General features: G+C 38.6%; 1 pseudogene; it reads right to left on the bottom strand.

The window, feature by feature from the left end:
* Positions 1-472: 472 nt before the first annotated feature.
* LOC108177884 (heterogeneous nuclear ribonucleoprotein A1-like) overlaps positions 473-25,224 on the bottom strand; it is a 106,208-nt pseudogene continuing 81,456 nt past the window's right edge.

Raw genomic sequence — 25,224 nt, 5'->3', positions numbered from 1 at the left:
ATTGAGATTTAATGCTATAACGAGTACTCAAACAATATATTTCACTTTGTGTTTCTATGGGGGTGCAAACTGTTGAAATCTTTACTTAATGCATACTAAACTGATCTTCTGTAAAAAAAAAAAATAATCAATTCCCAACTTGACTCTCACTGGGATTAAACATGACAATAGGTCTGATCTGATTTCATCATCATTTAAAAAAAATCATCTATTATTTTTCACTTTATGTTTCTGTGTGGGAGCAAACTGTTGAAATCCTTACTTAATGTATACTAAGCTGATCTTCTATATATTAAGATAATCGAAAATGAATCTTGATGTGAATGGAAGGGGAGAGGGAGTGGGAAAGGGGAGGGTTGCGGGTGGGAGGGACGGTATGGGGGGGAAGCCATTGTAATCCATAAGTCATACTTTGGAAATTTATATTCATTAAATAAAAGTTAAAAAAAAAAAAAGATTTGTTTCCTGGCAATTATTGAAGCATTCTGCCACTTCCAGAGCTACCGCCACAGCTATAAACACCATAACCACCTTGACTTCATGGTTTTGCAAAATATTCACTGTCACTGCCGTAGGGGCCAGAGGCTCTGCTCCAAAGTCCTCCCTTCCCAGGTCCAAAAACCGAATATTTATTGTTGCAATTGCCAAAATCATTGCAGCTTCCACTGCCTCCAAAATTGCTTCCATTACCACCAAATCTATTGTAACCACCCCCACTGACACAATAACACATTGGCCTCCACCAAAGCATGGCCACTGAAGTTTCCTCCATGACCAAAGTTGTCATCACCATCAAAACTACCTCTATGACCACCTCCAAAATTTCCAGAATCACTTTGACATCTTGGGGTGAATAAAGTGACTGCCATCTCCTGCTCCAATAAGACATTTCTTACTTCACAGTTGTGTCCACTCACAGTATGGTATTTTGGAATGACAACCTTATCCACAGAGTCGTGGTCATCAAAGGTCACAAAAGCAAAACCCTCTTCTTGCAGCTGTCTTGGTCAATCACTATCTCAATCACTTCCATTTTCCCATACTGTTCAAAATTAGCTCTGAGGTGATGCAAATATGTTCTCCCATTCTGTTGTTTGCGTCTTCCTTTGTTTAGAGTTTCCTTTGCAGTATAGTAGCTTCTTAGCTTGATGTAATCCCATCTGCCTAGTTTTATTTTATTGCTTGTGCTTCTGGGGTCTTTCCAAAAAGTCGTTGCCTATGCCAATATTTTGAAAAATTTCCCCGATGTTTTCCTTTAGTAATTCAATAGTATCAGGTTATTGAATGAGATCCTGATTATTGTGAGTTGATTTTTTGTACAAGGTGTAATATGGGGGTCTTTTTTCAAACTTTTCATACTTCTTCTTACATGGATTCCATTTTCCCAACTCTATTTGTTGAAGAGACTATCCTTTCTCCAAGGCCAGTTGGCCTCACTTATTTCTACAAAAGTTTTAAAGAACTAATTTCAAATCTTCTCAAACTATTCAAAACAATGAAAGGGATGGAATCCCTTCAAACTTGTTCTATGAGGCCAACATCACCTTAATTCCAAAACCAGAAAAAAGTACAACAAAGAAAGGGAGCTAAAACCAATATCCCTGATGAACATAGATGCAAAAATCCTCAACAAAATACCAGCTAATCAAATCAAACAACATATCAGAAAGATCATTGGGATTTATCCTTGGTATGCAGGGATGGTTTAACATACACAAATCAATAAATGTAGTACATCACATTAACAAAGTGCAGCATAAAAAATAGCTATATCAACAGATATAGAGAAAGCATTTGATAAAATCTAGTATTGTTTCATGATCAAAAAAAAAAAAAAAAACTTGGATATAGAAGTAACATCCCTCAACACAATCAAGGCAACATATGAGAAACTCACAGCATCACACCAAACATGAAAAAGTTGGAAGCATTTCCGCTAAGATCCAGAACCAGGCAAGGATGCCCAATTTCTCCATTTCTATTCAATGTAGTTTTGGAAGTTTTTTAGCCAGAGCCATTATGCAAGAAAGAGAAATCAAAGCGATACAAATTTGAAAGGAGAAAGTCAGATTATTCCTGTTTGCAGATGACAGGATCCTATATATATATGGGAACATAAAGATTCTAATAAGAGACTACTGGAACTCATAAGAGAGTTTGGTAAAGTTACAGAATATAAAATCAACACACAAAAATCAATAGAATTTGTGTATACAAATAATGCTATGACTGAGATAGAACTTATAAGAACAGTATCATTCACAATAGCTACAAAAATATTTAATACCTTGGAATAAATTTAACCAAGAATGTGAAAGGATCTCTACAATGAAAATTGTAAAATATTAAAGAAAGAAATAGAAGAATAAACAGAAAATGGAAGAACTTTCCCTGTTCATGGATTGGAAGAATTAATTACATCAAAATGTCTATAATACCCAAGGTAATTTATAGATTTAATGTAATTCCAATCAACACACCATGGACATTCTACTCAGATATAGAAAAAATAATGTTAAAATACATATGGAGTCACAACAAACCCACAATAGCTGAAGCAATCTTAAACAACAAAAACAAAGTTGGAGGCATCACAATGCCATATTTCAAGACAAACTTGAGAGCAGTTATACTCAAAGAAGTCTGTTACTGACAAAAAAAATAGAAGTTTAGACCAATTGGACTAAATGGAAACCACAGGATTTAATCCATGCAGCTAAAGCCAACTAATCTTTGAGAAATTAGTTAAAATCAATCTGGAGAAAGGATGGTCTCTTCAACATTTTTTTTCACCCTAGGTGACGAGTTAAAATAACACTCCATTTTACGATTGATATCATTCTAGAGTCAATGAAATAAAATACTAGTGTCAAAATGACTTTTATGATTCCTACAAAAGATACCTTTCAGATGAATGGAGTCAACAGAGCAAACTACAGATATCTGGAAGCCACTCATACTCCAGATGTGACATGAAAAGTCATCGAGACCCTACCTGACCTTCTGAACAGAGGACTACCCTGCCTGAAATGACACTTAAGACAGACATGAGCACACTCAGTGTGAAATGAAGACTGGAAAGGAAGGAGAATGGCACAAGTCACAGAAGCCTATCGTGAGGCAGTGAAAGAATCAAGCTCCACCAATGTCAGGGACAGGCGTGCCTTTCACAGCTCTACCATGAATGCTATGATCTAGACTTACCATGCTACCCTTCTGGGTCTTGGTTTCTTCATCAATAAAATGAGAGGGTCAGAACAGATCAATAGACACTTCTAAATTCCAAAATTCAGAAGTTATTCCAGGGAGAGGCAGCAGGGCCCTGGTGTAAGACTATACACAGGGATATGGAACACAAGAGGCAGATATAAGAGACAGTTTCAAGAGGGAACAGTGTAAGCAAAGATTTGATGCTGGAAAAAAGGTGGGACAGAAACCAGTGCAGTGTAGCTGGAGAGGAAGACAACTATGCAGAAGCACAGAAAGGATCCAGGCTGAGTAGGGCTTTCAAAGCCACATTAAAAGTTTTGGCCTTGGGGCCAGTGCTGTGGCACAGCAGGCTAATGCCTTGGCCTGAAGCTGCTCCTCTTCCAATCCAGCTCTCTGCTATGGCCTGGGAAAGCAGTAAGTGTTTAGGCCTCTGCACCCACATGGGAGACCCACAAGAAGCTCCTGACACCTGGTTTCATATTGGCCCAATTCTGGCCATTGCAGCTATTTGGGGAGTGAACCAGCAAATGGAAGACCTTCCTCGCTGTCTCTCCTTCTCTCTGACTGTAACTGTTCCCCTCAAATAAATAAACAAAATATTTATAAAAAATGAAAGATGATCATTTTCAATGCATTTCAAAAAGAAGGTGTGAGAGAAGCAAGACCAGAAAGAAACCCACTAAAAAACAGAGAATTCAGATGGAAAAGATTCCCATCAGAGTGGTAGACATAGGGACAGAGAGAACTAGACAGGTTTCAGGACACTCAGAAAGACATAATTAGCAGCACTTGATAGGTGATTTAATATTGAGAGGGCGAAGTAATTATAATATAAAGTGACAATAGCTGCTAATGCATAAGGTGCCCAGTAGTTCAGTGGTCTCACTTCCACCATCTTGGACTACCTTCATTTTTTTCCCTTCATATCACACCCCTGACACACTATCATCTGTTAGTGTACCTGTCCTCCAGCTCATATCCTAGGCTCTGAGTGCACCATGATCATATGAGACATGAAATTATATCCTATTAAACCTTGTTTCCCATTCCCTTCCTTTGATGTCACCTCCCATGAGCAATCTAAATACAGAAATAATTTCTGTCCTAATATCCCTGCAGCAGATGCTGTATGCTTTATCCTGCAGTCTCACCATCTTGGTTTATACTCATGGCTCCTACAGAGAAGCACTTGGGACACTGACTGAGTGCAAGTCGAGAAATCAGAGAATTGTTATCTGTCTCTGATTGGGTTCTCCAGAAAACAGATTTTGAGATGGAATTCAGTGTGCAGGATGCTTGTTAGAGAGTTCCCTTGGGATCAACACTAAGAAAGTGACTGGAAGGAAGCAGGATGAGGCAGATGGAGAAAGGGAGAAAGTGGTGATGCAGGGCACAGTGATAGCCTCCACCAGTGCTAAGGGGAGCCCTGGAGCTGCACTGGATTTGTCCCTAGTTATTCTGAAAGGCCAGGCCTATATATCCTCTGGATATGGGCTACCAGGGAAGGCCACGACCTCTGCAGCTAAGGAAATTATTGAATGCGCTGACAGGTGAATGTTGTTTGCTTCCCATGCCCTCAGGAGCTGGCAATGGGTTCTTCCTCAAAGGAGGAGCTGGGCAGCAGTTCATGACATTTTCCACAAATCCCAGAGAACGAGCCTCAGACAATGACTGATAGGAGTTGGTGGGCAAGCATTTAAGCTCTTCACCTCTTGGAGTTAGGGCTAGTAAAGAAGTTATTCTAAGGCACACGCCACTTTATCTCCCAGAATTCTCCAATTGAGTACCAGTTGCCCAAAGTGATAGTCTGCACAATACCATACCATTTACTGGATTCCTTCCCTTTCCTGTCTCACTTTCCCACACACTTCCCACCTCTGCTTCCCATAGAGACTGCACATATTCAAATCCTTATCTCTGATCTGCTTCTGGGAAAACCCGACCAAAACATTCACCAAAAGCTTCTTTATTCATCTGTTCTACATGATAAAAATAAGTATTTCTTCAAGAAATGACCTGCATCTCTGGGCTATGTTGCCTCCCTTTCACTGTAATTTACACGTTTTTTTTTTTTTTTCCTTGCTGAGACGGTTATTCACAGTAGTTGTGAATGACCTTGGCACATATTAATGCATCTCAGAATGTACGTAGAGAGAGCTGATCTCTCTGCCTGGTGTTCATTATTTATTCGAAAGCCCCACCTATTCAACAGGAAAACATCCTTAGCACTTCTCTTTGACTTAATCAAACCAGGTCAGTGAAGCAATTCCCTAGTCATAAACCCAGCTGATAATAAAATCAATCTTCCCTGAATGGGTAAGTCTGGCACCAGCTTACTGCAGCTTTTCAGCTGTTTTAGTGCCCACATCTGCATTCAGTGGCAGATGTCCAGGGAAATGATCTCCATACACCTCAGGGACACCTGCCTATTTTCATGAGCGGATAGAACTAGAGAACAGATTCTCATAGCAAGGCATGACAGATGGGCTGAAATCCCCCAGCATGCTTGGTTGCTATGCCAGGACTTGCAGTTCCAGGTGGGGCATGACTATACAGACTCACTTAACCAGGAATAGATTTTCTTTACCCAAGAAGATTGCCCTGCTTGACAGGTACAGCCGTGACAGGAATGTTTATTTCTGTTTTTCTGTCACTTCTTTTTACCTGGGACCCCTAACCTTCCACAAACTTCATTTGAACTATCAAGAATGAGAGGAAGAAAATGGAAAATAATTGGCTTTAAGTTCAAAGCTTTAGTTCAGCTATCATAACAAGGTACCAAAAAAAATGAAATCAGAAAGAATGTTTCACACACGTGAAAGAGATCACTGTTGTCCATAAAATAATGATTTCAGTGCAAGTAGTATATTTAGGAGATGATTCCAAGGAGCATAGGTGGGAAGTGAGACAGGGATGGGAGGAAATTCAATAAACAGTGTGTTAGAATGCTGGTTCCATCTGTGGGCAGCTGGGGGTAAATCTTACTAGGAATCCTCTGAACAACAGTGTGAAGCATCCCTAGGAATCTCCCTACTATTGATAAGGAGGCTGTGGTATTTGTTCACCATAGCCCATTACTATTGGTCAGCATTGCCCCCACTGATGTCAAGATCAGGTGATTCTGCACTATACTTGCACAACTGAGCAAGATCTTAAATGATACAAAAAATCACTCAAGCACAGAAAACTAAAGAAACAAGTTGACATGTTAGGTGGAAAACTAGAAGAATGTCAGGAATTGTTTACAGATACAGCTCAAGTGGGCAAGACAATGAGAAAACATAAGGCCAGGCATTAGCAGTGCTAGCTATAATACACTTGATGGCTGAAGGGAAGACAATAAGATATACAGGTATTGGGAAAGTAAGGGCATGGCAACTTGTATCAATCTTTGAAAAGAAAATTTGCCCTTCATTTCCCCCAACCCGCACAGGCCAAGTCCACGTCCAATTTAAAGAATAATGCTTGAACCCTCTTGTAACTTTGGGGGTTTAAGGGCAGAGCCTTTGAATACAAAGTCCTTTAAAGTGCCTATACCTCACTAGCTTGGAACAGTAACACACATAGATTGAAAATGATGTCTGAGGGGCCATCTCAGGAAGCATATAAAATACAACAAAATACAAAAGGGTGTGAAAGAGTGTAAGAAAAGGTGCAAGGAACCAGTTCATGAAGTGATAGCCAAGGTCAATGGGTACATGGACATTTCAGCACAAGTCAACATGGAAAGTTAGTGATGGCTAAGAACATTGACCGTTTCAGCAGATGCCTCAAAAGACCAGCTGCAAAACAAGTTCCAGGTTCCTTCCTCTGAAGCTGTACATTCTGAAAAGTTCCTAAAAAACTAAATTCTTCTTCAGTATGTTAGCCTACTTAAGTTTCCATAACAATAACCACCAACAAACAAAAGAAACATAAACTGGGTGACTTAAACAACAGAGGTAATTTCTCACAGTTCTGGAGACTGGGAAATCCAAGATCAAGATGTCTGGTCTCCTAGGATGGCTCTCTTCTGGGCTTGCAGATGGATGCATTCTTGCTATGTCCTCACATGGGAGAAAACACCAATCCTATCTCATGAATCCCCCTTTATAACCTAATTTAACCTTAAATACTTTATCATAGGTCCTTTTTCCTAATGCATTAATATTGGAGGTCAGAGCTTCAACACAGGAATTTGGAGAGACATAATTCAGTCCACAACATGCATGGAGGAGAATGGAGGGGAAATGTATGAACTGATAGAGGTTAAATATGAAATGATTAAGTGACTCAGTTTTGATTTTCCCAAATAGTGAGCCTGAAGCAAGAATTTGTGTTCAAGTAGTTCTCTTCAGAGGTGATTCTGGAGACCAAAAGTAAGGGACTAGGAGGGAACAACAAGGCAATGTAAAGGAATGCTATTGAGCCAGCCATTGTGGGCAATGAGGGCTTCAACTGGGAGTCATACAAAATTGACCACATGAATCATGGGAAGCTGAGACATTTATCTATTGGTTCCCACACCCCCAGTAGTCAAAGGATGTACACACACACACATATTGGAGTTAGCTCATGATAATGCAGAGTGTGAAGTCCCAACACCTTCAGAGTGAGTCAACAAACAAATAACACAGGTGAACTGACAGTGTAGTTTCAATCCAAGTTCAAAGGCCTGAGAACCAAGAGAAATTCTGTGATTTGGGTGTTGAATGTCCCCCAAAGGCCCATATGTTAAAGACCTGGTCCCCATGGTCTATTGAGAATTGGCAAGACTTTTAGGTAGTGGGGTGGTGTCTAGCAGGAGGTCCTTAGTTCACTGGGGACACGCTCTCAGAATTTCTCAGAGTTGTGATAAAAGCTTGAGTTCACCCCACCTATTCTCTGTGCTTGGAGAGCCTTTCTCTGTATACCATCTGCCATCTTCCAACCTCACCAGAACCAAAGCCTGCACCATGCCATTTGGACTTTGAACCTCTAAAACTATGAGCTAAATCAACCTTCATAAGTAGCTTGTCTTGAGTATTCCATTACAGTGACAAAAGCTGACTATTACTAGAAACCATGGTGTACTTCCAATACAAAGGCTAACTGACTCAAGACTGAATGAGACACTATAAAAATTCAATTCTGAAGGCTGGCAAAAGTCAATGTGCCAATTCAAAGGTCCTCAGTAGAGAAATTCTTACTCAGAAGGTCCACTGTCCACTTTTTTGTTCTATTCAGTCTTTAGCTGATTGGATGAGGCCCACACACATTAGATGGCTATCTGCTTGACTTAGAATACTGACAGAAAAGTTAATCTCACCCAAAAATTCCCTCTAAGAAACACCCATAAGAACAATTGATCAAATAGCTGGGTACCCAGGGCCTAGCCAAGTTGATACATAAAATTAACTAGCATACCCACAGAGATGTCAGTTCTGCATTTTCCAAGCCATACGTGAATTACAGGCCAAGTGAATGCAGCCAATTTTGGTAAATTCAGAGGAGCCTCTGGACAGAAATGCAAAGACTCAGCACATAGAAATATGACTAAAGGCAAAAAAATAGGCAGTAAGTCAAAGTCCATATAGAATTGTACACACAACTAAGTCTTAAATCAGAAACAAGCCAAAGATGATGTGACTTGGGGCATGACAGCATCTTGTACATTAGGTTTTTCAAAATTTATTAACATTATTATTTTTCTGCCACTAACAGAACAGGAATTCAAAAAATAATATTGAATTATGGAAACATTTAGGAGGCTGTACTTTCTGCACACTTGGATTTTGAAGTCTAAGATATTACTATCTACATTTTATATAACAAAAAAAACTTTAAAAGCTAGATCAATTTAATCAAATCATGGAAATCAATGGGCTGCTACCCAATCACTTCATATCTCATATGCCTACAATTTATTTTTACACATTAATTTATCCTCTGAATATTTATTGAATATTCTAGTTTGGAGCACAAATGATGGAAAAGATGAATTTTCTGCTGTCTACTAACTTCTCCATTGCTTACCTTCAAAGACAAAAGGTAGATTTTGTGAATACTGGACCTGTGTGGTACTATGACTTCAGGCCCTACTGAGGCACACTGACTGTCTCTGAATGGAGATTGGGAGGAAAAGCAAATACACAGCCAAAGGTTGGAGGTCACATTACTTATATATCATTTCCATTCAATGGCAAATTGCCTGATCGCAAACATCCAGCTATTCCTAAAAAGAGAAAAATTATTCTCTTCAAGAAGTGCAAGCAAACATTTATTTTTTTTTATTCTTTTGGCTCACAAATAAATAACTGTGCATGTCTTCAAAATGGCCCTTCTACACTTCCTTCCTGCTTTTAACTTACTCACTGACTGTCGCTCCCCCTCTTCGTGGAGGAACGACACAGGACCCTGCGCTGTTCTTTTGTCTGCTCGGCCCTTCCCGGGTTTGCTGCTGGTTCTTCCCGGGTTGGCTACTGTCCCTTCCACATCCGTGGAAGGGTGGTTCCCCCTGGCCACTTTCCCCACTTCCGCAGGGGAGTGGCACACCGCCGGCCGGCTCTCTCGGGGGCTGCACAGGTGTTCCCTTAGATGTTCCCCTTAGATGTTCCTGGTGCATGCCGTCTCTCTCCTCCTTTATAGTCCTCTTCCACCAATCCCAACTCGGCTGCCCACACGCCGAGCACGCTGCTCTCCAATCAGGAGCAGGTCCCACAGTTTATTGGCTGAACTGGAGGCAGCTGCGTAGAAGCTGTTTTCTCCTCTCCCAGCACCATATTGTGGGAGAGCAGATGCACAGAATAAGTCCTAATTCCAGTAACAGTATAGTCCGAGTTGCTCCCCACAACTGACTTTCAATTTTCTCTAGCTTTTGCTTCTCTCAATATTTCCCAAAAGTCCAAAAATAAGGTAACTAGTCAGGGAAGGGAGGACATGGAAAAACTGTTAGCTTTTAGGAAAGCAATTTCAGCTATTTTTCTTCCCATTTCAAGCCCCAAACCCCAAATAAGAGTGAACTCTCATGAAAGCTCAAATTTGCCTACTTGGACTTAGGAGGATCACAATGCAACCCATAGATGAGTCATAGGCGTTCTCCTGGGAGACCACAGCTACTTCCAAAAATTCAAGGAAAAATGGAATTAAAAATCTAAGTTTATTTGGGGCAAAATATTCTTGAAATCCATACACAGCTTTTCATACTATTCCTTTTGCATTAATATTTGGAATATTCTTTGTAATTACATGCTTTTTGGTTCTTATAGGTGAGTGATAAACAATTCTATTGGCTTTATTATGTTTAATCATATTATATAAATATGTTAGCATTCAAAGTATCAATAACTATCATTCATTTCTTATATATCTTACTCTTTACAGGCACTGTGATAAATATATATATATATATATATATATATTCGTGCTTTTATTCATCACACTAAACCTGGTTGATAGGTACTCTGCTTTCCTATTTACAAATGGGAAAATAAAGGCACACGGAGGTACAAGATAACTAATCAGCACTAGAGCAAGTAGAATCAGAACCCATAAATTCTGGCTACAGAATTCTGTGCTTCCCTGCCTCCAGTGAAGCTGTGGAGCAGTACCAAAATTTGGAATTTTTAAACTAAAAATAGCACTTTACAAAGGTTACTAAGGATTTCCATGGACTAATCTAATAAATGAACTGTCTCCCACGCAACATCACAAATCTCTACGAAGCATGAGTGAAAGCAGGTTTGCATTTTCCTAAATGGCTAAATCTAGCAATCAGTTACCTGTTCTCACCGTACTTGATCTATCAGGAGCATTTGACACGTGCTGTTCCCTCTTCACTGTACTTGCCCATTTAGGCTTCCATACTTCCTGTCTCTCTTAGAATATAGTTGTCTGTTGCCTCCTAGTTTCCTTGTCCAATTCCTCCCCTTTGATAGATGCAGTAATACTAGAAGGCAACAGGACACAGCTCCCCATGCTCCTTTCTTGCCTAAAACCTTACATTTTCTTAGTTAAATTATCTATTATTTAACTATCATCTATTTACATGAAGCAACTCTTAAATTTAGGATTCTAATGCAGTTTTCTCTCTCCTGAACTACAAACTCATATATCAATTATCAACTTATTCCTTCTTCTCAGATATCTAACAGACACCCAAAACCTGAACAGAGCTCCTACTATCTCTGCCAAGACCTACTCAGCCACCTCCAAACACTTAGTTGATGGAAACTACATCCTGCCGGCACTGTGGCATAGCGAGTCAAGCCACCACCTGAAGTGCTGGCATTCCATATGGGTGCTGGTTTGAGTACCAGCTGTTCCACTTCCAATCCAGCTTTCTATTATGGCCTGGGAAAGCAGAAGGTGGCCTACAGTGCCTAGAGTCCTTGGGCCCCTGCACCCGCATGGGAAGACCCAGAGGAGGCTCCTGGATCCTGGTTTCAGAACAGCACAGCTCTGGCCATTGCAGCCAATTGGGGAGTGAACTAGCAGATGGAAGACCTTTCTCTCTCTCTCTCTCTCTCTCTCTCTCTACCTCTACTTCTACCTCTACCTCTCCTTCTCTGTGTGTCCCTTACTTTCAAACAAATAAATAACTCTCCTAAAGAAAGAAAGAAAGAAAGAAAGAAAGAAAGAAAGAAAGAAAGAAAGAAAGAAAAGAAACTGCATCCTTCTACTTGTTCAGGCCAAAAATCTTACAGACATCTTTGATATTTCCCATGCTACAAGAAATCCATGAGGAAATTCTGTAGGTGCTAGTTTAAAACATATACACATTCTAATCTGTTCTGAATATTTTAACTTCAAACACTAAACACTACACTCCACCATCACCTCTCATCAGGAGTATTGCAACAGGATACAAACAAGAATCCCTGCTTATATTCTTGCCTTCCTACAATCTTTTAACAAACAGCCCATTAAATTCTAAGTTATATCATGTCACTCCTCTCAAAACCCTTCAAGAACTTCCAGTTACCCTCAAACTTGAAGCCCGGCATCCCCAAAGGCCTCTACTTGTGACACTATCCTGGGCCCTTGTTCACTCTACTCCAGCCCTACGGGCTGCCTTGCCATTAGTTTCCCAGGTCCTCTCCTCCTCAGAGCATTAATGTGGGACGTTTCCTCTCTCTAGCTTTCTATCAGAAATTCATTTAGCAAATACCCACGCCTCTTGAATCTATTCATAGACATTACCTTCTCAATGGAGCCTATCCATATTTAAAACTGCAACTATCCTCAGTATTCCCAGTGGCCCTTACTTGTCTCTCCATTTCTTTTTATATATACCAATATGATTTGCTTATTTTATCTAATTTGTTATCTGAATCTCTCACTAGAATGTAAGCACAAAAGACAAAATATTTTTACTGTTTTAACTCATAGATATATTCCATGAACTTATTCTGTGGATATCTGGCACATAGTAAACTCTCAATAAGCATTTTGTATTTCATTTCATTAATCTTTCAATGTTTAGGAAGCATTGCTTCTTAAGAGCATATGTTTTGTCTTGAATTGGTTTTAGTTTCTAATGATTACTCTTCTTGCTTTTTATTCATCAATTGTATTTAGTTTAAACACTCAGCCCTTCATTCTTCATCTGGAAATTGCAGAAGGTATCAGTACCTACTTCAGAAAGCTGTTGAAAGAATTCATTGACATGGTGGTAAGGAAAACACTTAAAACAGAACCTAGAATATAGCTTCCGGTAAAAATAATAGCTATTATTAAATTCTTGTTACTTGTAATAAGATAAGCACAATGAAATGATAGCATTGACAGTGAATCATGTCACCCAGCTAAGTTGATCAGCTATGGAATTTGTTCAGGCTTTGTTCAGCTATGGAATCCAGGTTATGCCAATAGGAGAAAACATACAGCAACAACTGGTTCCTTGGGTTTAAAATGGGAAGTAAAAAAAAAAAGATCAAGTTAATGTAAATATGTTTTCCAAGACCAAAAGTAATCCAGCTTCAGGCTTTCAAAAATTTCTCCTTTCTTGTCTAAATGTCTGTGATTCTTGGAGTATTAAACCATATATGGAATAGCATTTTCTATAGAGAGAAAAAACCACTGAGGGCACTGAATCATTTGCTTGTGCATAATATAAAGACCTAATTGAGAAAAACATTTTTTAAAAACATTAGCTACAATCACTTTGCCAGACATAATAGCCTTAAGACAGATGCTAATTTCAAAAACTCATAGAAAATTAGCTCTCACCTATCCTATCTTTGATTTTTCTTATCTTTTGAAGTAAGAATTTTAAAAGATCTATAAGAACCAATGAATAGTGTATATACAATATAAACAAAAATTAAAAGCTAGTATTTCTTGATTACATGAGAGCAAATTTTTTTTTTTTTTTTTTTTGACTGGCAGAGTTAAACAGTGAGAGAGACAGAGAGAAAAGTTTTCCTTCCATTGGTTCACTCCCCAAATGGCCGCTACGGCTGGCACGCTGTGCCAATCCGAAGCCAGGAGCCAGGTGTTTCCTCCTGGTCTCCTATGCGGGTGCAGGGCCCAAAAACTTGGGCCATCCTCCATTGCTTTCCGGGACCACAGCAGAGAGCTGGACTGGAAGCGGAGCAACTGGAACAGAATCTGGCGCCCCAACCGGGATTAGAACCCGGTGTGCCGGCGCCGCAGGCAGAGGATTAGCCTAGTGAGCCCCGGCGCCAGCCAAGAGCAAAATTTTTAATGACTATTTTATGCTAACACCTTTCCCATCACAATCAAACAATGCTAATATCTTTCAGCTGAGGAGGCATTAGCCTATTTTGTAGCTAAAGAAAAGTCACACATTTTTTGACATTCTTGCCACCAAGAGGTAGTGTTTATGTCCTCCCCCTTTGAAAATGGGTGATTTCGTGACTATTTTCATGAAAAGAATATGGCAGAAATGACACTGTTCACTTTAGGCCATGAGAGACTGGCAGCTTCCACCTTCTTTCTCTTGGAACACTCTCTGGCAGAGGCTAGACCCACAAAAAGATTCAGCTGCCCTGAGATCACCATGCAATGAGAACGTTCCAGCTGGCCACTTGCATAGTCAAAAGGAGATAGAAAGAGAGCCAACCAGCCTGTAGCTATCCCAGACCATCCAGCTCTGGGGCCAGACATGTGAATCCCACCTCAGCCACCATCTAATTGCAAACATATTGGGAACTCTTAAGCAAGAAGTATCCATCTGAATGTTGCCACCTCCAGATTTTGAGAATGTGTTATTATAAATAACTAACCTGGATGGCATATCCATTCAACTATTGAAAGGCATATTCAGCTGCAAACCAAGATACTTTCTTTCTATTCTTTCTTTGTATGGTTCTGGTTGTGCATTACAATTCTATAAGCTTTATTACAGAGCCTCATTCAATGTTTTCTAAATTAAAGTAAATTTTATAACACTTTTTTCAAAATAATAACACAATTACCTAATTTTTCACTATCCCCTAATCCTCTTAATGTAGAAATAGCTAAAGCTTTATAAAACAGTAATTTGAGGGTACTCCAAAAATCTTGTGGAAAACAGAATTAAAAGAGGAAAACATTGTGATGTAAAAGAGTGCTGAAATCCATGCATGTGATGAGTCTTCATAAGGCTCATGGAAATGCAAATTATGAAAAACTATTAATTTATTTCAACATTTTTGCACCAAGCTAATCTTGCAGCTCCACTTTTCAGAAACTTTTTGGTGTCCGCAAACATCTATTGATCCTTAAAAGCCTTGTTAAAAAATAGGCTTTGATGTTATTGTTAGCATGGAATCACATCATGCACTTTCTAGAATGTGGGCTTTCATCTCTATACTTTCAAATGCAAAGCACTAGCAGACGGAAATGATCTTTGGAAGGCTGTACACTAGGATGAGGGCTGGGCTTCAACGAAATGCTAATCCTGATTTTAAAAAAAGAATTAATTGCTCCAGGTAACCACAGTTTAGGAAGCTCAGTTTAACCATGACTCTTTGAAGAATACACACATTTTAATGGCTATAATTAAACTTACCTCAAAACTACAGTATAAAAACATGTTGTCTTTGCTATTTTCATATTTTTTCAGTGAAAATTTTCAAATTTATTCTTTCCCATTCACTACGTGAGTTAAGAACTTAATCTCTTTTCTCAAACAGTAGCTCATCAATTCATTCATTCATTAAATAATTAGACAACTACTGTTTTTATGTGCTTACATTACCAAAATAAACAAGACAGACTTGGTCACTATCATCTAGAAAAGAAGCACGCATCAAAACAACAGTGAACTATGTCAGGAGCTAGAAAGAAAGATGAACAAAGAACTATGCAAACACATAGATGAAGCATCTAATCCAGTCTAGCAGACATGAGAAGGTTTCCAATGAATAAGACAACTAGATTGTAGCAAACAACACCATGATATCCCAGGTTTCGAACAATATGAGGAACAAAGCAATGAAGTAGCAGAGACCAAATATTATCTTTTTATTGATCACATTTAATTAAAGGATATAACTTTAAATGAAATCAAAAGAAACATATTTATATTCCAGAATCAAGTGTATTTACACACCCTGCTCACACAGGGCTGGGCCAGGCCAAGTAAGAAGGGAAGAGCTGAGCTGGGTATGAATGCCCATCATTATTTCCAACTTTCCAATCAAGTAAATCATCAGTGAGATTTTTTTAAGACAGAAATCGTTTCACATCCATAGAATTTCTTGCATTTTAGAGAGGAAAATGATGGAAGATTAAGGAATGAAATACTGCACTAGGTTATGGATAAATAGTTTTTTTTAAAAAAGTGTAGGAAGTACACTCTCAGGGGAGAGTTGGAGAAAAAACTACACTGGAAATATTACAAGAGGAAGAGGAATGCCATGGACCTGTTGGAGGAAAGCCAAATTAAAAAAAAATTAGGAATATTTAAAAAATGACAAGGTTAAGCCATTACTTATAAAGTCACCTTGAATGTAAATTGTCTCAAATCTGTAGTTAAAAGACACAGACAGGCTGAATGGATTAAAAAACAAAATCCATCTATTGGCTGCCTACAAGAAACACATCTCACCAACAAAGATGTTTGAAGATTGTAAGTTAAAGGATGGAAAAAGATATTCCATAATAACAGAAACCGAAAAAGAGATTGTGTAGCCATCCTAATGTCAGAAAAAATAGACTTAAGAGACAAAGAAAGGCACCATGTAATGATTAAGAGAAAAATTCAATAAGAAGATGTAACTACTATAAATGTATATGCACCTAATTAAAGGACACCTGGCTATTCAAAAGAAATGTTAAGGGATCTAAAGGGAAACATAGATTCAAATACACAGAAATGAGGGACTTCAATACCCCACTTTCAGCAATGGATAGATCAAAAAGACAGAAAATCAACAAGGAAACCACAGAGTTAATTGACACTATAAGCCAAATGGACCTAGCAGATATCTCCAGAATTTTCATCCAACAGTTGCAGAAAACACATTCTTATCACCAGTGTACAAAACTTTCTCTGGGATTAATCACATGCTAACCCTATAAAGCAAGTCTCAGAAAATTTTAAAAAATCAAAATCATATCATCCATCTTCTCAGACCACAATGGAAAGAAGCTGGAAATTAGCAACTCAGGAATCACTAGAACATATGCAAACACATGGAGACTGAACAACATGCTTCCAAATGGACAGTGGGCCATAGAAAAAATAAAAAGAAAACAAAGAATTTCTGGAAACAAATAAGATAAGAAAACAAAATATCAAAATTTATGGATACAGCAAATACTGTGTTAAGGTGGATCCTTAAAGCAATTGGTGCCTACATCAAGAAACTGAAAATGCTCCAAATAAATGAGTTATCAGTACACCTCAAGCATCTAGGAAAAAAAAAACAGAAAATAAAAACAAAATTAATAGGAGAAAACAAATAATTAAAATTAGAGAATAAATAAACAAAATTGAAACAAAAAAAACACACAAAAAATCAGCAAAATGAAGAGCTGGTTTCTTGAAAAAATAAACAAAATTGACACAGCACTGCCATACAAACCAAAAAAGGTAAAGAGAACACCCAAATCAATAAACTTAGAGATCAAAAGGAAATGTAACCACAGACACCACAGAAATAAAAAAAAAAGCATCAGAGATTACTACACAGGGCTGGATGCCAACAAACTGGGAAAACTAGAAGAAACGGATAGATTCTTAGACACATACGACCTACCTAAATTGAGCCAGGAAGACACAGAAAACTTAAAGAGAACCATCATCATATAGAAATTGAATCAGTAATAAAGACCCTTCCAACAAAGAAAAGCCAAGGACAAATGGTTTCACTGATGAATTCTACCAGACATTTAAAGAAGAACTAATTCCAATTCTTCTCAATTTGTTCAAAATAATTGAAAGGGAGTGAATCCTGCCAAATTCTTTCTATGAAGTCAGCATCGCCTTAATTCCTAAACCTGAAAAAGATGCAATAGAGAAAAAGAACTACAAACCAATTTCCCTGATGACTATAGACACAAAAATCCTCAACAAAATTCTAGCCAATTGAATCCAACAATATATCAGAAAGATCACCCACCCAGATCAAGTGGGATTTATCCTTGGCATGCGGGGATGGTTCAATGTTTGCAAATCAATCAATGTGATACATCACATTAACAAACTAAAGAATAAAAACCATAAGATTATCTCAATAGACACAGAGATAGCATTTGATAAAATATAACACCCTTTCATGATGGGTATAGAAGGAACATTCCTCAACACAATCAAGGAAATTTTTGACAAACCAAGGCCAGTGTTTGATTAAATGGGGAAAAGTTGGATGTATTCCAACTGAGATCTGGAATCAAATAAGGATGCTCACTTTACCATTGTTAATCAATATAATCCTGAAAGTTTTAGCCAGAGTCATTAGACAAGAAAAAGAAATCAAACGAATACAAATTGCGGAGCAAGTAGTCAAATTATCCCTATTTGCAGATGACATGATTCTATGTATAAGGTATCCAAAAGACTCCACCAAGAGACAATTACAGCTCATCTAAGAGTTTGGTAAAGTAGCAGGATATAAAATCAATACACAGGGGCTGGCACTGTGGAGCAGCAGGTTAACAGCCTAGCCTGAAGTGCTGGCATCCCAGTTTTAATCCTGGCTGCTCCACTTCTGAGCCAGCTCTCTGTGTTGGCCTGGGATAGAAGTAAAAGATGGCCCAAGTCCTTGAGCCCCTGCAGCCATGTGGGAGACCTGGAGGAAGCTCCTGTCTCCTGGCTTCAGATTGGCACAGCTCTGGCCATTGCAGCCATCTGGGAGTAAACCAGTGGATGGAAGACCTCTTTCTCTGTCTCTCTCTCTCTCTCTCTCTCTCTCTCTCTCTCTGTAACTCTGTCTTTCAAATAAATAAAATAAATCTTTAAATAAATAAATAAAATCAATACACAAAAATCAATAGCCTTTGTATACACAGACAATGCCACAGCTGAGAAGGAACTTCTAAGATTAATCCCATTCACAATAGCCACACAAAAATCAAATACCTTGGAATAAATTTAACCAAGGATTTCAAAGATCTCTATGATGAGAATTACAAAATGTTAAAGAAAGACATAGAATAAGACACCAAACAATGGAAGAATCTTCCAATGAAGAATCAATACCATCAAAATGACCATTCTTCCAAAAGCAACTTACAGATTCAATGCAATGCCAATCAAAATACAGAGACATTCTTCTCAGATCTAGAAAAAAAATGATGCTGAAATTCATATGGAAACACAGGATAACTTGAAGAGCTAAAGCAATATTATACAACAAAAAAAAAAAAGCCAAAGGCATCACAATACCAGATTTCAAGACATACTACAAAGTATTTATAACCAAAACATCAAACATCCTGGTACTGGTACAAAAACAGATGGATAGACCAATTGAACAGAATAGAAATACCAGAAATCAATCCAAGCAACTACCACCAACTTACATTTGACCAGGAGCTAAAAGAAATCCCTGGAGCAAGGACAGCCTCTTCAACAAATTGTGCTGGGAAAACTGGATTTCCACATGCAGGAATATGAAGTAGGACTCCTACCTTACACCTTACACAAAAGTCTATTCAAAATGGATTAAAGACCTAAATCTATATCTTGCTACAATCAAATTACTAGAGAACACTGGGGAAACTCTGAAAGACATTGGCATGGGAAAAGAGTTCTTGGAAAAAACCCAGCGGCACAAGCAATCAAAGCCAAAATTCACAAATGCAATTACATCAAATTGAGAGGCTTCTGTACTGCTAAAGAAACACTCAGAAAAGTTAAGAGGCAACTGACAGAATGGGAGAAATTATTCGCATACTATGCAAATGATAAGGAATTTTTTTCCAACTTTTATTTAATAAATATAAATTTCCAAAGTAAAACTTTTGGAATATAGTGGCTTTTTCCCCCCAGAACCTCCCTCCAACCCACAACCATCCCATCTCCCACTCCCTCTCCCATCCCATTAACATCAAGATTCATTTTCAATTATCTTTATAAACAGAAGAACAACTTAGTATATACTAAGTAAAGATTTCAACAGACTGCACCCACACACAAAAAGTATAGTGTACTGTTTGAGTAGTAGTTAATTCACATAGTACAACACATTAAGGAGAGAGATCCTACATGGGGAATAGGTGCACAGTGACTCCTGTTGTTGATTTAACAATTGACACTCTTGATGATGTCAGTAATCACCTGAGGCTCTTGTCATGAGCTTCCAAGGCTGTGGAAACCTCTTGAGTTCACCAACTCTGATATTATTTAGACAAGGCCATAGTCAAAGTGGAAATTCTCTCCTCCCTTCAGAGAAAGGTATCTCCTTCTTTGATGGCCCGTTCTTTCCACTGGGATCTCACTCATAGAGATCCTTCATTTATGTCATTTTTTTTTTTTTTTTGCCACAGTGTCTTGGCTTTTCATGCCTGCAAACTCTCATGGGCTTTTTAGCCAGATCCAAATGTCTTAAGGGCTGGTAGTGAGGCCAGAGTGCTGTTTGGGACATCTGCCATTCTATGAGTCTGCTGTGTATCCCACTTCCTATGTTGAGTCATTCTCTTCTTTTTAATTCTATTAGTATTAGTATTAGCAGACACTAGTCTTGTTTATGTGATCCTTTTGACACTTAATCCTATCATTAGGATCAATTATGAACTGAAACTGATCACTTTGACTAGTGAGATGGCATTGGTACATGCCACCTTGATGGGATTGAATTGGAATCCCCTGGCACATTTCTAGATCTACCATTAGGGGTACGTCCAAGTGAGCATGTGAGCTGGAGATGTTGTGTTGAAAAAAGGTACCCTAATCCACTGTTGGTGGGAATGTAATCTGGTAAAGCCACTTTTCAAAGCAGTATGGAGATACCCCAGAAATCTGAATAAAGACCTACCATATGACCCAGCCATGTCATCCTTGGGAATTTAGCCAAGGGAAATAAAGTCAGCATATGAAAGCATTATCTATACCCCCATGTTTAGTGCAGCTCAATTCACAATAGCTAAGACATGGAATCAAGCTAAATGCCCATTAACTGAAGAATGGATAAAGAAATTATGGGATATGTACACTATGGAACAACACAGCAGTAAAAACGAAAGAAAGAAATCCGATCATTTGCAACAAAAAGGATGAATCTGGAAAACATCGCTTAGTGAAATAAGTTAGTCCCAAATATCATATGTTCTCCCTGATCTGGGAGAATAGATCACCTTAAAGGAAATCTGTAGAAATGAAATGATACCTCAAGAAACAGTGACTTGAACAGCACATGTCTTGATGTTGAGGAACAGTTTCTTTTTCTTCATACTATTTTTTGAACTCTTTACTTAACAGAGGATTAATCATATGAATATAAAGTCAATTGAAAATAGAAAGTAAACAAAAGAGTAGGAATAAGAGAGGGAGGAGGAAATTTGTAACTGTAAAGATATGTAGTCCTGCATATATTCCTACAGACTTACTTCTACAGTTTAAAAACTTGCGATGGAATGCCAAATCCCATTAAGCTGGGTGGTACAAATGTCATCTTAAGTGTTAAAGTTTTCTCTCTGTCTCTCTCTCACTGTCCACTCTGCATGTAAAAAAAAAAAAAAAAAAAAAAAAAAAAAAAAAAAAGCCGGCGCCGCAGCTCAATAGGCTAATCCTCCGCCTAGTGGCGCCGGCACACCAGGTTCTAGTCCCAGTCAGGGTGCCGGATTCTGTCCCGGTTGCCCCTCTTCCAGGACAGCTCTCTGCTGTGGCCAGGGAGTGCAGTGGAGGATGGCCCAAGTGCTTGGGCCCTGCACCCCATGGGAGACCAGGAAAAGCACCTGGCTCTTGCCTTTGGATCAGCGCGATGCGCCGGCCACGGCAGCCATTGGAGGGTGAACCAACGGCAAAGGAAGACCTTTCTCTCTGTCTCTCTCTCTCTCACTGTCCACTCTGCCTGTAAAAAAAAAAAGTGTTAAAGTGATCAAATTAAGTGTTAAAGTCAACAAGTCAACATATAGATAGGATTAAGTGTTAAAGTAACCATATAAATATAATCAAGTATTTGATAATAATAATAGATAAAATTATAAAGGAAAAAATGTTACAACATAGGAAGTAGTCCACACAGCAGACTCAAAGAATGACAATTGCTGTAAGCAGCACTCTGACCTTACAATCATCCCTTAAGTCATCCTGGAGTGGCTGGAAATCCCATGAGAGCATTTCAGAATTGGAAATACAAGACATTGTAGCAAAAATAAAATGTTCTACATAAAGGATCTCCGTGAGTGAGACCCCAGCGGAAAGAAGCGGCCATCAAAGGAGGATGTCCTTTTCTCTGAAGGGAGAACTTCCCCTTTGCATACGGTCTGGTCTAAATACTGACAGTTTGTGGATTCAAAAGGCTTCCTAGGCCTAGGCAGCTCGTGTCTAGAGGCTCAGGTGGTCCCTGACATCATACATATGAGTGTTAATTGTTAAATTAACAACAGGAGTCACTGCACTAATTTCCCATGCAGAATCTTTGTCTTCAGTGTGTTGTATTATGAGAGTTCACTGTAAAACTTATTCTCATATAGTGTGTGTGTGTGTGCGTGCACATGTGTGTGTAAATTGTTGGAATCTTTACTTAGTATAGAGTTGGTCTTCTCTGTATAAAGTTAATCGAAAATGAATCTCAATGGAGAATGGGACTGGGAATGGGAGTAGAAGTGGGGTGGAAGTATGGGTGGAAGGGTGGGTCTGATGGAAAGAATCACTATATTCCAAAAGTTGTACTTATGATATTTATATTCCTGAAATAAAAGGTTTCTTTGGGAAAAACATATAAATAATATGGGAGAATGTCTCTGGGTAATTTGTAAATATTGCATCATGTTATGTAAGGGACTGGAATGTCCATGAATTTTGGTACCTGCTGGTTGTCTTGGATGCAATCCCCCAGATACTGAGGCACTGCTACATACACTTAAATAAATATTGGAAGCATAAAAAAAAGAAGACACCAAATATATGAAAAATCTTCCATGTTCATGGATTAGAACTAGTATCATCAAAATGTCTATACTACTCAAGAGCAATTTACATATCCAATGCAATCCCAATCAAAACACAAAGGATGGCCAGTGCCGCAGCTCACTAGGTTAATCCTGCACCTGCGGCGCCAGCACTCCGGGTTCTAGTCCCAGTTGGGGCACCGGTTCTGTCCTGGTTGCTCCTCTTCCAGTCCAGCTCTCTATGTGGCCTGAGAAGGCAGTGGAGGATGGCCCAGGTGCTTGGGCCCTGCACCTGCATGGGAGACCAGGAAGAAGTGCCTAGCTCCTGGCTTCTTGTAGCGGCCATTTGGGGGGGTGAACCAAAGAAAGGAAGACCTTTCTCTCTCTCTCTCTCACTAACTCTGCCTGTCAAAAAAAAAAAAAAAAGATAGTTCCCTGTCTCCAGGTGCTAATAATTAAATATAGCAAATAAAACATAGTGCTGCATAAAATAACTCTAATATTAAGTACAATATAGAGTTTTAGAAGGGAGAGAAGGTGAAAAGAAAAGGCTACTGGATCTCTTACTGTTTGCTGAATGAAATGAAGCAGCAGTAGAACCAAACGTGATACTAAAACTTTATCCCTAAAGTATCCAAAGAGTTGTGAAGACATGAACAGAATGAGAAAATCACTGTCAAGTTACACGATTGTTTGAAATGAAATTGGGCCACTGGGTGAGCCATTTTCCAAGGGCTTTCAAGTTTGGGATAGAATTGCCTGAGCAACTTCCAAAAAATACTGATGTCCAAGTTTTATCCTGCAACTACTATATTGGAATCTGTAAAAGTCGAATATAAGATATATGTGCATTATATATAAATTATATCATACATTATACATTATATATCTCATATATATGTATATATGTATATGGGGGTAGGGATGTTTACATGCTACACATTTAAGTGTGTGTATCTGTGCATTTCCTCAGTGGTTCTGATAGAGCCCGTGATTTGAAATCACTACTATTGTTAGCTGAAAATACAGGACTAAAAAGAACATGAGAAGTCATTGTTGAAGATGTTATAATTCTTTAAGCCAGTGATGACCTAATTTATATACTGAGGATTGACACCTCTGTGAAGGGAATAAGTTCTAGGTGATTTATAACTTCATAAGAGCAGCATTAGATTGACATTCAGGGGACAAAAGGATGGCACAACAGGCATTCTGTAAACAGACTAGAAACAGTTCTTTGGAGAAAAAATAAAAATGAGCTGCATTAATTCAATAAGCAAGGAAGTACTTCTTATGCATAATAAAACATGGACTCACATCTCAGGTACACACATGCTCGCATGATATTTTCCAATTTTTTGCACTTTGAAACCTAGTGATACACTGCAACAAAGTGATTATTCATCCGCTTCTCCAAATATTTTTCAAAAGGAGAATCACTGTCTTAAAATAATGAATACTGAAATGAATGTTCCAGAACAGATGCAGTGCCCAAAAAGAAGGTCTTGCTAATTAACTCAGTACTCATTAAAAACGAACAGCTCATGGATGCTAAAACATAATTGTGCTCTGGTTTAAAATGTATAATTAAAATGGAAAAGAATGTATTATTAAAATAAAATAATTTGTTAATGAACTGGTTAGTCTGTCGCCTACTTGAGAAAGTAGTATCTTAACTTTTCCATTGATAGACCTAATTTTTTATTCAAGTATTTAATCAACACTAACATAGCCCTTATTAGATGCTAGGCACTCCTCTGAGCACATTACAGGTTTTAACTCTCTTAATGCTCTTAGAAAACACTGAAGTAAATTCCATCGACCTCAGTTAAGAAAATGAGACAGAGTGAGAAAAATACCCACAACCAGAAAGGATTCAAACTCAGGCTGTCCGTTTTGAGAGAATCCATGTTAAGGCAAACTCATCGCTAAGAATATGAAGGTTTTTATTAATTTGGACTAAATTTAATTTTTATCTGAAAACAAATAGCAGCAGCTAGTTTTGCTGTTGTAGTTAATAAGCATGTTTAAATAAATATATTTGGAAGATAATTTGATTGAAGTAACCAGAATTAGTCTCACAACTGCTATAAGCATCTCCTACCTTGGGCTGAATTCCACTAGAAATGGCCCCTGAGACAGAATGTGGGAGCAAGCAGTTTATCTGGAAAGTGATCCCAAGAAGCACTTGAAAGGAAGCAGGCACAAGAAACGGGAAATGTAAAGACATTAAAGTTATCCTTAAGCAGATGAACACTATGGACAACTGTGCATCAGCGTCTCTGGGGAATTGGAAGACACAATGTGAACTATGCACCTCCTGAGCAGGATGGAGCTGGGGTATTTACCCACCAACTCCTGTGCGTCATTGGTTGAGAGCTGCTTCCAGGAACTGACATATCTCTGTCAGTCAGAGAAAGCCCCCAGGCAAGAGGAGCAGGTGTTTACAGTTTACATCATGAGGTCAGCAGTCAACCAGTTCTGCATGCTCAGTGCATGCAGGCAGCGCACCAGCAGCATCTATTGCTCGATGTGTCTGTCTCTCACTTC

The sequence above is a fragment of the Oryctolagus cuniculus genome, chromosome 4, assembly GCF_964237555.1.
Source record: "Oryctolagus cuniculus chromosome 4, mOryCun1.1, whole genome shotgun sequence".
NCBI classification, from domain to species: Eukaryota; Metazoa; Chordata; class Mammalia; order Lagomorpha; family Leporidae; genus Oryctolagus; species Oryctolagus cuniculus.
This window is presented reverse-complemented; position numbering and strand designations above follow the sequence as displayed.